The sequence below is a fragment of the Lichenostomus cassidix genome, chromosome 4, assembly GCF_008360975.1.
Source record: "Lichenostomus cassidix isolate B80296 chromosome 4, HeHo_3.0, whole genome shotgun sequence".
Lineage (NCBI taxonomy): Eukaryota > Metazoa > Chordata > Aves > Passeriformes > Meliphagidae > Lichenostomus > Lichenostomus cassidix.
Window position 1 is genome coordinate 34,743,446 of NC_139484.1, and position 12,149 is coordinate 34,755,594.

At 35.4% G+C, this 12,149-nt stretch overlaps 1 long non-coding RNA gene across 1 annotated transcript in view; it reads left to right on the forward strand.

Annotated features, from left to right (window-relative positions):
• LOC146438238 (uncharacterized) overlaps positions 1-12,149 on the forward strand; it is a 42,206-nt gene that overhangs the window by 8,675 nt on the left and 21,382 nt on the right. The window contains exon 2 of the long non-coding RNA XR_014851710.1: positions 4,762-4,849. This is a non-coding gene — a long non-coding RNA (uncharacterized LOC146438238). The remainder of the gene's footprint in view (positions 1-4,761; positions 4,850-12,149) is intronic.

Consider the following 12,149-nt stretch of genomic DNA (forward strand, 5'->3'; position numbering starts at 1 on the left):
ATAGATCACACCACAATCCTTAAATTCTTCAGGATTCCCCCTAATAACATATACCTACTCATATAATTTCAAAATCTAACTTTCAGTGTAACATTAAAATAAAGATATTATTTTTATTAACATTATATAGGCCATGAAAAAATACAGGTAAATTTAGCATAACAGGATGTAGTGAGTACATGAGAGGTTTTGGATAAAATTTGTTCTGAGCATCACCTTTTATTGCCTCATGCATTTTGTTGGTTGGAAATTATTACATTAAGGCAAAGAATCTTCCAAGAATTGTCATTTATATGGTCACCCTCATCTCTCATATTTCTCTTTCACTCTTTCTTGTTTAGTGTCACAACTGAACCAAGTCCTGTCATCCTCTGCTGTAAAATGGCTAATCAGGTATTTCTTGTACAGGATTGTGGCTGTATTTCTTTTACATATGTAAGCACTGAATATGTCAACTAAAAGCAACTCTTCTTTACATAATTCTGGGTCCATCTTATGTTAGTGCACAGCTAATACCAAGCTGGGCCTGAACTCAAACACCAACTCCATCATTGCACTCTAATCTACCAGAAAATATGGATGTGTATACATGGAAGACTGATGATTTTTCCAAATTTCTTATTTCTAACAGTGAGACCTGAGTTAAGCATCCTCTTTCAGGGGTTTGAACAGAGAAAGAACCTCTTTGAGTCCAGGTTAACACCTGTAAGCAAGAGGAAAACCATCCTAAACCTACAAGTTCTCTGTTGCGTGTGGCATCTCAGCTGCACCCCACTCCTCCAGGTGGTGGCACATGAGTGACTCCACTCCTGCCTTATGATATTCTGTTTTCTGGGAGAAAGGAATCTCAAAGTGTGACCTCACTGTCAGTGGGAACATCCAGGAGACCAGGAGCCTGAAATAAACCACCTCACATCCCACCTGTCCAGTGTGGATAGTTTTGATGGTGTCCAAGTTTGATCTTCCCCTCTATATTTCACTGCCGTGTAGTTCAGGTATCGTATCACTAAGGTCAAAATTCTTCATGTGTCCTCTTGGTCAGTGGTCACTTATACTCAGATCAGAAATCCAGTTAGGAAAACTTCATTTTGAAAAGTTAAAGTTTAGAGATGGCTTTGAAAAAACTCATGTGTTAATCAAGTGTTTCGTGTTGTGTTCAGTAACACACAGATGCCATGCCAGCCTTGGGGAGAAAATGACAATCACGAAGTGCTAAAGTCTGTAATGAGCTCTAAATTCAGCTGTGTTAATTCAGCTAGTTCTCTAATACAGACATTTAGTTTATTTTTAGATAATAGATCATTCCAGAAGGGAGGCAAAACTGAAAGACCCTCACTGTTACTGCAACTTCTGTTAATAAAATGAAAATTGCTTCTTATGTATTAGCATAATAATACCAAATACAAATATATTTACAGTATCACAACTATTCTGCACATTTTTTTAAAATATCTGTCTCTTTTAATACTGAACAAGCTGAATATATTAATATTTTTCCTTAACTTACTCCCTATCCCTTAATACTTCCAAATAGCTTTTCACATTCTCTGAAACATACATTTCAGTATCTATTAAAGGAATTTAGCCCAACTTTGAAGAATTAAACCTAATTTACTAGGATAGCAAAGAGTCCTGAAGGAATGACTCTCTGCAGGTTTGCAAAATACTGTTGGAAATCTCTGGAAAATGGCAAGTCACCAGGGGTTTTCTCTAGCTTCATGTATGCTTTTATATTCTTCCCAAGAGATTTTATACATGTTTTAAACACTCTCTAAAGGGAAGAAGGAATGGCTTGACTTATTTATATTTGGGTTTTTTTTTTAAATCTCAGGCTTGGAATCCTTTCAGCAGACAAAAAAAAAAAAAAGGAAAAAAAAAAAGAAAAAAAGAAAATAAAAGAAAATTCTAAAAATCAAAGTTCCTAAATTTCTAGCATCCCATAAAAAACCTGTTGTCGGCAACAGCCGGTGACATAACTGTCCAAGGTCCTGAAAGGCTTTAGACATTCAACCAGGAGCAGATACTTACTATAATCTAAAAAAAAACTGGAATTCATTACAAATATTTTCTATTTGATAAAACAATATTAGTGTGCTATTGTTTATGAAACAGTAATTCATCAATAGAATAATTATCAATTATACACTGATTTGTATTTTTCCCAATGGTTATATATGACTTACATACATGAATATTTTCCTATGAATTATTGTTTTGAGTTACCATCTCTCTGAAGGCTTTCCAAGTATTATTTGAGCTGTCTTTATCACCCTTCAAGCATACTTACTGAATATTAATTTTGTTTGTTTGGGTTTCTTTAGATACAAATAAGTAATACAATGAGAAAAGCTGTAGAAATTACCTCAGAAGAGCACAGTGAAGGTGTTTGTATGTTAAAAGTTTTTGTTTAATCTGAGTTTGTGTATTACTTTCCTAATATACAAGATACTAGACGCTGACCTATGACCCTTTCTGTAAATCCTCTGTCCTTAGGCAGAACTGAAATGTCAGTTGATGGCTGGTGCACTTCTACAGCTTTTGACTGGATGGAAATGGAATGTGTCCATTAATCTACCTCTTAAGAATTCAATACAGATTACACCAGCAATTAACTTGGGGGTTTGGCACCCTTAGTTTGGCAATTACATGTCACAATAAAGACATTTATTAATCCAAATTTGAAGTACCTCTTTAAATATATGCTTTTCCACAGAAACATCCACAAGAGCTTATTTTTTGCTATTTTGTGGTGGTCTAACCAATGCCATTTTATCACAGAAAATGAGCATCAGAAACAAGATGAGACAAGCTAAGCAAATGTCTCAAAATCTAGGACACGGCATTCACTTTCCATGCGTGCACTCGCCTTTGTACAAGCCGGAATGAAATCCATTATGTCATCATTGTTCGATGAGCCTAGAGAAAGCAGAAACATTAGCATCATCAGAAATATTTGGTGTTCATAATCTTTTGGATTAACAGTTGATACACTGTATCTTGCTGTATGAATACCTACCATGGACATAATTAATATTTGCAATTTTTGCAATATTAATAGATCATGATGCAATGACAATGCTGGGAATTTCTGGCACAATTTACATAAGAAATTTTTTTATCTAGTATAATTAACACACTGTTACTTAACTGACAGGTCTTAGAAGCTTTACTTCCAAATTTGTTTGTTATCTATATCATCAATAATGAAGACAAAACTTATACTAACAAGATCATGTAGTTAGATAGTTAAACCTAAAAACTGTAAAACAAAACAGTAGGTAGCACCTTGCTGTTTCTTTAACTAAGTAGATAGTAATAGAGCTGTGAAAATCTGTGGTTTTATTTATTCCTGGAGCTGCTAAGCAGTCTTGAAGATGAGCCATGGATTTTGTCCTGGAAAAGGTATGGTCGTGAAAACTAGAAATAAACTAGACATAAAACTGGAAAAATTGACATAAATTTTAAACAGCTAAGTGAAAGTAATACTCTTAAAGGCCAACATGGAAGGATAATTATTCTTGTTGCTGAGTTCACCATTTAATATGTTTGTGTAGGGAAGTTAGGGTGCAAATAGATTTACATGTTTTAAATCATGACCACAGATTTACACCTTATCTCTCCAGTAGCAGAAATAACATTAGTTTTGTTGTATATAGGTCTAAGATTGTGGAATAGAAAACTGAATGTGTGATAGCTTTAGCTTCAAAGGTTTGATATCTGAAAAAGAGCTCTGAAAAAATTCTGCTAAGTTTTAGAGAGGCACTGGAACTACTTTGCTGAAATGAAGAAGATAAACCATGAGTCCTGAGCATGACACAGAGACAGCAGTATGAAAATACTAAGAAAGTAACTCAAGTGAAAGAAGATAATGGGGAAAAGAACTCATGAGAGATAAAATTTAAAAAATAGGGAAGCAAAAAACCCATAACCTGCAGCATATCTTCAATATGCACAAATGAAGAGTATGCTACTTAAAAGAAACCAAGTGAGGTTTGATACATTCTACGTACTTAACATTTTTAAGTCTCATAAGATCAAGTACAAATGTATGCTGCAAAAGTTTGAGAAGTATGGCACTGCCCATGTAAATGCAATTTTTTTGTATTTCAGAAATTTTAATCATTCTGACAGAGTCAAGCTCGTGCTAAGATCTTTCAATTTCTCCCCTAGTTCTGGTTTCATAAGTAAAGCTCAGAATGCAGAACGTTGTTTGACAGGCATGAGATTATGTGGTTTGCAGACAAGTGTGGTTGTTCTACCATCACGACCTGACATTGAAAAAAGACTCAAAGTAATAAAACAATGGTTGGATGAAGTTCTATCATCAGAGTGAGTTGAATTTGGCTTTGTTAATTTAAAGGGCAACAGCAACCAAAGGTGTGTTTAAATGCTTACAGAAATTTTTATGGCAAACTGGGAATGCCTGTAAATAGATGCTGGTGTTGGAGAAACTTAGAAATTATAGACACATTAAGACTCTGAGTAAGACTGGAGAAGAAAAAAAATACCTGAAATCACTTTTGCTTAGTGACAATTCTATCTATGATGGAAATTTTTTTTTGTAAAGGTATGACACAGAATCTCTTTAAAATTGATAAGCAAAGTAAGTCCTAAAACAGAGGGGAAAACAACATGTTGAATTGTAAGTCATTCAGTAGGAAGACTGGCAAGAAGAGAGTAGACAAATTACCAAATAGGTAAACTATTGTTTTAGAGTGGGGGATTTTAGTACACAGCTTTTATTTCCCCTCTCTATTTCAGAAAAGGTCGGTGCTCCTGAACATGCCTTGTAAGACAGCTGAGACCATCCTGACACTGCCTGAAAGTGATTGTGCATCTCTTGACAGCAGTAAGTATGAGTGACAGCCAGCACTATGCATTTCAGAGGTTAAATGGCATTAATAAATTCAGTCAGTGTGTAGATTACAAATATTTTGAATTACACAACAGAGTTTGTAAATTGTTTTCTTTGCCTGGGAGTGACATGAAATTAAAACTTGCAGGCTCAACAAGTACCCTAAATGCCTTAATTTCATTCAAACCTCATATTTTATGCTGGTTAGATCTTTTTCTCCTACCTTGGTTTGTTTAGGAAGTGTGAGCTTGAAGCCACAGAAACTTGTGGATAGTTTGAAGGGTGAGGTTAAACTGATTATCAGTTAACAGGTACATTCTTACAAGTATTTTGGGTCCAAATTGATTTTCTACTCAGAGATAAATGTCCTAATATATGAGATACAAGACCTTACTAAACCATATTAAAAGCAAAAAACCCTTAAGATAGAGGTCTTTGATAGCAGCAAAGCATTCATCTCCCTGGGAGTGATAAATTAAATTTCTTTAAGGTTATTCCTTTCCTACATTCCTGCCCACTGTAAGATATAGACAGTGAGGATTTAAATTAGAACTTTCTTCACTGTAGAACCCAGTGAGGTCTTCTGCTCTGCAGTTCAGGAAAGGGCCAGACTCCTCCAGGCTTGTAGAAACTGAGGCAGACTCCTGGCTAAATTAGTATGACTTGTACTCCTTGCATTCTCAAGAAGATGGGTGAATGAGCTAATTCATGCAGTCTACTAGAGATTTGGGTTTTGACTGAGTGCATTACACACAGCTGTGGTGTCTCATCAAAGCTAGTCCCTGCTCTCTGTGCTGCACAAACCAATCCCTGCTATAACTCCACTCAATTCCCCAGTCATCTTTCTCCTTCTTTCTACCCAGTACAGAGAAGTGTGATGTGTTAATTACCTAATTAACACACCTTCTTTGTAATTAACTTGGCCGTCTCTTTATCCTGGCTATCCAAACCATGAAGAATGATGTCAGGTGGATCAATTTACAGCAATCTAAATTGTTTACAAGCATATAGGCAGTTTAAAACAAATGGTATGTTAAAAGAGCCACAATAGGGGAAAAAAAAGTTTTATTAGCACCTACTGAGGCAGCAAAAAAATGGCATTTTGATTAGTATAACATCTATGTTGTACTCTTGAGTGCCCAGCTCATGAAAAGCTGAGGAGCATTTGCTGGAAAAAAATTGAGAAACACTCCCACTGGGCAGAAATAGGGAAAAGGAAAAGATTAGTCTGAAGAACTTGTCTGCTGGAAGGGTGTAGGTTCAAGGAAAATGTTTCCTGACAGCAAGCTTTGGGTGAGGAATTAATCATTCTCTCCTGTTTGGAGCATGTTGCTTTGTGTAGGTGAGTCTGCTGGGGAAAAGGGTGATCAAGAGCAAGCAGTTTTCAAGGTTAGGCTATTTGATTTATTCTATTTGATTTAGCTAGATGTTGTTATGGAGGGATTTTATTTTTAATTTGTATGGTTGTGAATATTACAAAGTTTTAAACAACTAAAGCTAAATAAAAAAAGAGAGTTATGTATTGTTACAAAATACTGCTAGTGCCTTGCTTTTAAGTCATTGATCTTCTGTGTGGGAACCAAAACGTGAGAGGAACTTTTCAGTATAGAAGTGTATATTATATCCAGTCCCTCTCTAGAGCATACCTATCAGATCTACCTACCAAAGTAGGCTCAAAGTTTTAATTTTGTCTACTTTGGAGCTCAGATGTGGAGCATTTTGTTGATAGTTCTCCTTTAAAAAGAAACATTAAAGACAGGGAAAGGGGGAGGGATGAACCAAACAACCCAGTAATTGCAATTCTGTGATATCAATTGTAGCTGATTACTGTGAGAAGTCTAGTGTATAGTATTTTACATATCTTACCCAGTTAATATTTCATGAAAATGTACAAAGAGTCTTGGCATCTAGAGCTTCCCCTTACGGGTAAGTTCCTTTTACGTTTTCTTCCATAGTTGTACATGTTCTTTTTTTGTTTTACTTTTAGATGCTCTGACAACTGAGTTGATACATGAAAGTCCTTGATAACATTTTTCCATGCAATATTTAGAAGAACTAAGAGACCTCTAGTATGACTTCTTGTGTAGCTTTATTCTGAAGGCATTCTATGAACACTTTCAAGTGGCAAGAATCACAGGATGGAGAAAACCTCCAATTTTTAATATGATTTTAGGTTTGAGAGAGAGGTTGTATGGCCTGTCTGTTCACACTTTCAGGTCTGAGGTTTTTGTGGAAATACAATGAAAAAGACTTTCAGCTCTTGAGAATCTGTTAGGATGAAGTTGAGGGAACGATGACAATTTGAAGCATTCTAAGTGTGCTGAGGTAGATGAAAAGGGACTTCTAGGACTGTAAATTCTGACTTGTCTCTATCTTCTGTCTAATTTGTGCTTCAGATGCTGAAATCTTAATTTAAATCAGGCTACTAAAGCTTACATAGAAGTGGTATAAACCCAAAAGAGTAATAATTCTGTATTGTTTGGGTGCAATAGACTGAGAGCTGGGTTTAAAAAGGCTTTCAGAAAGCTTTTTCAGCTTATTTCTAGAATTTGGCCAGTGTTCAAGTGCAATATAATAATTAACTCATCCTTAAATTAGGTGATTCTGCATATCTCTTCTAAAGACAAAATTCTGTCTATTGAAAATGAAATTTTAGGAGCACCCACTTGAGTGCAGTGCACACTGGTGATGCATGGCATGAAGGATGCAGTCCATATGCTGCAGTGTGCCTCACACGGAAAAGGTCCTCAGTCCGAGGGAATGCTGTCAGCTTATCCTGCTTTTTTTAATTTGTGTTCATTTGGTCTAGTTGCTCTTCTGGAAACATAATCAACTTAAAATTACTGCTCAAGTCACTTGTAACAGATTTGTGTACTTAGCTGAAAGAAACCAAAACCCAGAGACATTTTTCACTTTGTTCTGGTGCAGTAATCTGTCTTGGCCAGAGTTTAAGACTGAGCCTGTGGATGCTAAGTGTAATCTTACCTGTATGTCTACCAAGGTGGTTAGAATGGGAGCACAGTCTGTCAGAAATCAGTTTGCACTTGTCAGAAATCACTCTGCGTTATTCCTGTACCAGTTCCAGAAGAAATACAAAGTGCCTTTTTGAGACACATCATCAGGAAGGGACGTTAATGAGCCCAGGCAATGAGTGTGCTGCAGGGCCTGCCAACCATCTCACGTAACTGTAGGGAATGGGTTTGCTCAAGCATGCACGGATAATGTTCTGTGTCTGGTCTTTGAAAGTGCATCTGTGTGATTCTGAAGGTCCTTACCAGCTCTGGGCACCACGGCAGTGAGAGCTGCTGTCTTAGGAGATGCTGGGAGTGTGCACCAGCTTTTGATATCAACTGCTTTGTTTGTTAGGAAGGATTTGTACCTTTGAATCTTAGTTAAGGGCTGGTTGCCTCCAGACAGGAAGAAATTGGCTTCCCAGTGTTCATCTAGGGATGCTCCCTGCCTTATAGCTCTTCTTACATGTTCTTCAATCCACTTTAAAGCAGTATTAGGAATTTTCTTTCACACCAGCAGAAACAAACAGTCATTGAAGACAGTAGGGGCCCTCCAGCTGTACTACCTGCTGCCCTTACAGTCAGTATCCAACCACACAGCACTTGAGAATGAGGCTCTCTACAAGTCTTACAGTTATTTTTTTTGTCAAGAATATTACTGTTCCAAAACAAAGGGAAGGTATGATGAGCATGGGTAGTTGTGTATGTCTGAGTTAAAAAATGCTGACCAATAAAGAGTGAAATAAACTGCATGTTATATCCTGGGCAACAGCCAACTAAATCACCCCTGATTATTCCTGACATCAGCCTCTGGGATTCCCTCTTTTCTCCTGAACTCTGTGCTCTATGAAGAATTTACAAAATAAAAAAATTGCCAACTGCTATTCAAATGATAAGTGGTGCATGCTAATTACATTTTATATGGTGATTAATTAAAAATAACCATGCAAATGTCTAATTTAAGAGTCACTCAGCTCACTAAGTCTTCAGACACTGCCTAGCTGCCCTAGGCATTTGGTGGTTAGGCAATTTATTCAAGCTTTCAAAATATTCTCAAAATGTCTGAGATAACAAAGGTCCTTGAAAAAGTTCCAGCTAGCTTGGAATATATAAACAGAGGTTTCGGAACAGTAAAATAGCACTGCATATATTTGCACTTTTGAGACAAAGTACTCTGTGCATACATAAAAATAGGCCAGGAAAGGAATAATAGAGATACTAAATAATCTGAATATTTAGCTGCACAGCGCGTAGCAGACTAGTTCATAGATTATTTCAAGAGCTGAAGAAAATTAAGTATAATCTTACTTAAATCTAACTTCTTTACATAGAAAGCCTTTGATTCACGTGTAGATGGAATCTTCACCTTATTTACGCATATATGTAATTTTATCAGGAGAGCTATATCATAACTGTGACTTGGTTCAAATATAGTGAACATTAATCAGTGGAGTATGCAATTTACAGAACAGATTACAATGGCCTATCTTATGGGAGAATAAAATATACAACATTTTCAGAAAGTAATGAATAAAAATTTTCAGAGGTATAATTTACCTTTTTTGCTAACAGAAAATATTGTTATTACCTGAATTGCTATTTTATGATCTGGTTCCATAAGACTATTTTTGGTAGAATTTTTATTGAATTTGGCCAATAAATAAAAAAAAAAAGCAAAAAAAAAGTTTCCCAGAAAACCCCTGCAATTAATTTCATGTTTCTGCTCATGTAGAAAGTGCTAGTCCAATGAATATTGCCACAATTCTTCCTTGATAAAATGCGTCATGTTTTTATATCATGCAAGAGAATTTATGCTGTTCCGTAGAATTATACACCCAAAACTTACCTTTCTAATTTTAAATCTCTCTAAAAGATACTGAAATGTTTTCCACAGGGGTGAATGAGCCTTGGATTATGACAAATGGTCTTAAAAGCATCATCTGTACTGGAGCAGCTTCACTCCTGTAAAGGAATAATCAATACAGCCATCTTGAAGAAGAAAATTGTGTAAGGGCTTTAGCCATGTACTTCTGGGCCAGTTGAAGACTGTTTCATCTCTGAAACTTTTTTGTTAAATTCTATGTATACAAAAAAAATAATCTGCAGGAATATTCTGGTATTAAACCAGAGAAAAGCTAGATCTATAACTGCAGAATGAACTCATTTATCCATGCATTAGGATGCTTTCCAAATATTCTACAAAACTTTTAAAAAATTAATTCAGCAATAACAGGTATTTCTTTTCTGAGGCTGTTCTGTTTACAGAAAGCTATAAATGGATTTATAAGCTTCTGTCTCTGCAGACATTCCTACCTGCACACACTTTACAAACAGAAAAGTAAAATTAATTATTTCTAGTATTAATTATGAAGTATTTTTACAGGTTTTGCAAATAGCAGAATTTCTTGCCATATGCAGTGAAACACACAATAGCTGAGATAATATAATGAAACTTTCTGCTATTCTATAAAAGGAGTTTTACACACAGAATAAATATTATACTTTTGAATATTTAAATAGTTTACTGTTTAAACACATTACATGGTAGCTGGATAGAATTGTGAATAGTAGAAATGGAAAAGGCATAATGTGTTAGACTTTTTTTAACTTATCATCTGTTCGTACAAATTTGTTACCTTTTTTAAAAATAATACTTTTAGTAGTTTTTTGTTCGTTTGTTTTTAATTTTAAATGACTAGTATTTCCAGTGATGGAATTAAGGTTACTTCCTGCTTGCAGCATCCATTGTAGGTACATCAGCACTGGATGCATGAGTCTACCAAATTCCCTCCTTATGCATCCAGATATTATGTTCCATGTCTTTTATTCTGATAGCATCCCCAAATTAAAGGAGGTTTTCCAGTTTACTAATGACCTGCTAGTGGAGGTGTCTGGTGTAGTCTGAGACTTTACTAGGTGATACTTCAAATACTGCACTAACTACAGAGAAATATTTGATAAGCTGTGTCATCTCACAGTATTCTCTAGTCACAAATGAAGTTACTTCACTGACCTCAGGTTCTTGGTTTGCATAACGAGTACATTTAATCTGTAATTTCTTTAGTTTTGGATGAGGTGCTAGAACATATATTTATAGCTTTCTCCAGATTTGCTAATGCAGCTCAGACCCAGGTTTTGGACTCCTAATGATCGAAAACTCTGGTTTTCGGAGTGGCTGTTTTTCCAATATAAAAGACCTATATAAAAATTTCCTAGATCTCACCCATAGCCCAATAATTAGAAGTGATTCCTTGTTTCTCCAAAATGTTTGAGTTAGAAACTAAGTTAGTAAACTCCTTTTTAAACATCTATAGAATATTAAAATAATAGAGGGAAAATACAATACGAATCTTCAGCAAAATATTCTGTTGCTCTCCCATGTTTTGACCAAAACTCCCCCACTCTGAAGGTGCCCCAGATAGATTACACCATAATGTTAATCAGAATCAGTTATGATCTTAGGTCAAAATACGTGACCATCAGTTGAACACCAGCAGGGTGTAAACCAGAGTATTTCTACCATTTATCCTTTCTCATTCATTTTTTAACAGTCACAGGAAGTTTTATTACTTCACTATCATAGGTATGATTTATTTCCATGTGGTATCTGGCAGATTGATTCTCAGCATGAAAATTATTTCCTGGGAAGCTCAAAAAGTCAATTGAACCATTGCTGAGAACCAACAGTGTAAGGAGTAGAGTTGCTCTTTTTTGGCAGAGTAGAGTTGCTCTTTTTTGGCAGAGCACTATATATTCAGCATTAATAAGGCCTGTTTCACATTGGTCAGCAACACAAAAGATCAGGTTGGGACCACAAAGCAGTCAGTCAGCAGTCAGGCTTTTTTTTGTTTATTTGGGAGTTTTTTAGGCAAATTTTAAAATTAGAATGAAATGGGAATCTGGCTTGTAGGATGTCTCATTGAGCTTGTTCTCCCTTTCAGAGTACACAAATTTTACACATCTGTTAACATATAAATAGTGTAAACAGAGTAGGTGTTTATATTTCAGAACAGTAATGATTACTCTATCTCTTTGTTTGTCTTTTGTTTCATATCTTATCCTCAGAATCAGTTCAAAAGAATTTTAATGGGAAAGCTGAATATAAAAAAATTCTGCAGAAAAAAATACCTAAACATTTTTAAGCTCATTTACCCTTTTCATAGACCCTGTTACCATAACAACTTGAACTGTCACTATAGTAATATTCTTTTGTTATGAAACACAGTATTTTTGTGTATGCAAGATATTTTTATAAACATCTAGATGTTTAAAATTAAAATTAT